Raw genomic sequence first — 2,416 nt, 5'->3', positions numbered from 1 at the left:
CAGAGACTGACCTAGGCAGCATGACCTAGACCTAAAACAAAGGCTTTTTTCTCAGGCCCCACCACATTCTGGGAAGAAGAGGGTGCTTTTATGGCCCAAAGCTTCTAGACAATCTCCTGACCTTATTGCTCACTCCAAAATTAGAAGAATAACTGGACTCATCCAGCAAGTGCCCTCCCACCATGAGAACACATGCACCAGCCCTCCTAGAACAAGTCAGAACAAAGCCCTCTTAACCCAGATAAAACCTCCACCCCAGTTTCTCCTCAGCACCCAGTTTCTGGGCCCCCTGCCTTCTCGGGAGCTCTGGTTTTTCCTTCTCTCTCCTTCAATAAACTCTCCGCTTTCCCCTCTCTATGTCCTCATCTCTAATTCTTCCTGAGCATGAGACAAGAACTCATGTCCCATTGAGGGTGCTGGGCCCGATCACTCCTGTACCCCCATGTTCCTGCATCAATGTGAAACCTTACTTGGGAGTGTCTCTCACTCTCTCTGTCATTCTCTCTCTCATTAAATAAATAAATTAAAGGAACTACTAAGAGTTGGGACCTCTAGAAAGGAATTAGACTCAATAGGGAAACATTTTCTCTACAGGTGTCTTTGCTTTGGTGCCTTATTTCTACATAGGCTATTCACGGACTCCTGCAGTTTTCTAAAGTTCCCTTACATTGCAATTCGAATAGCCACGTGAATGCTGGCTGTGGTCACAGAAGAAGGTGCACAGCAACGAGAACAGCTGACCAGCTGAAAGATTCTTTTTTATGCCAATGCTCATTGGCAGCGTTTTTCTCCTTTTAAGGAAAGGGTGAGAGGGAGAAAGCACCCCCGATGGGGCATGCTCATAAGCCATCCCTCTCCTCAATTTCTCCATCCTGGTCCCGCAGACCCCTCTTAATCGATGCCATGCATGGTGATGGTGGCCACACACATCTCTCTGAGACCAGCCTGTCCCCTGAGTTCCAGAGTCAAACCCACAGGGATGTGTCATGGGTGTTTCACACTGAGTATTCGTTTAAGAGAACATGCGTGCACACGCTTCCTTTATACTGCTCCTCACTGTGAACTTCTGTTTATTTCAATAGAAGTTCCTTCCACCAGCCAAACCAAGACATCTCGATGTCTCCCTTTCTTTCAAACCCCAGATCAAACCCACTGATACATCCCATCTTTCCTTCCTTCAACGTGTATCTTGTATAGGCCTTCTACTTAGCTTATCCTAACTACGTCTTCTTGAGTAGCTCCCGGATTATCCTGCTCCCCTACCAGATCTCTCTGCCTCACCCTTAGCTTCTTCCAGCCTGATCTCCACTCTGCAGCTCAAGGGATTTTCCCAAGGCAGCCATTTCCCCGTTACTCCTCACTTGGACCCTTCCTCGGCTCTCCCTCACCTGCACCGGCCCCTCAGCACCTACTGGAAGGCCACTTAGAGTCTGCCCTGCCCTGCACTGCTGCTCTAGCCCTCATCCTCTACGCTGCGTCCTCACGGCCATGCGAGCTTCCGTTACCCACACGTGCACAAGCTTTCCTCTCCGTCTGCAAAGCTTTCCTGGAATAATGCCATGATTTTTTCCTTCCTTGATACTTCTCTTCTTTTTAGTTTCAATAACTGTAGGAGTAATTCCCATGATGTGTATCACAGGGTCTCTGTGAAGGTTTTACAGAGAACAAAGGGATCTCTCCTCACATGCCATACCTACTAGAGAGAAAATTCAATGTTGGGACCAGCAGTTGGTGTAATGGCTATGTCACTGGACTCTCATGTAGTCGACCACGGTTTGATTCCCGAACCTGGTGGCTTAAACTCATGCCAAGCGTGTGTTCATGCTTGCCCAAGATCCCAAGAGGAGAATGGAGGAGAAGGGATTGCAGAGTGGCCATCCCCCCTGGGGGTGATTTCTCTCTTTCTGTCTCTCTGTCTCTGTCTTTCTGACGAGTGCATGTGCCCTATAGCAAAAACCTCTCCAGAAGGAAAAAAAAAAGAGAAAATTCAATGTCAGTAACAAAAAAGACCATGATGAACAGAGATGAGGGATCGTGTGAGGTGCTTATTTTTTTCTTTTTCGTTACTTTATTTTTATTTTCATTAAATATTTGCCATATGGGGTGGTACAGTTGCCAGAGACAGAGAGAGAGAAAGAGATATGAAAAGTGAGAAGTCATCCCCAGTAATCCCTGGTCCTCCATTCTCCTCTTCAGATTTTGGGCATGGATACAAACACACATGGGGTGGTTTTCAAGTTGCCAGGTCCAGGACTTGAACTGCACAGTGGCTATGTGGGATCCAGCTGCCTTAACCTCTGTCTACCTCCTAGCTTCATGAGGTGCTTATTTTATAAACTTGACTAACAAGGAGCTTTCTGAGGCATTTTATTTGAGCAGAGATCAGAAATCTAAGATCCAGGAGGATCACATTGAC

This window comes from Tupaia chinensis, unplaced genomic scaffold (assembly GCF_000334495.1).
Source record: "Tupaia chinensis unplaced genomic scaffold, TupChi_1.0 Scaffold144027_1, whole genome shotgun sequence".
NCBI classification, from domain to species: Eukaryota; Metazoa; Chordata; class Mammalia; order Scandentia; family Tupaiidae; genus Tupaia; species Tupaia belangeri.
This window is presented reverse-complemented; position numbering follows the sequence as displayed.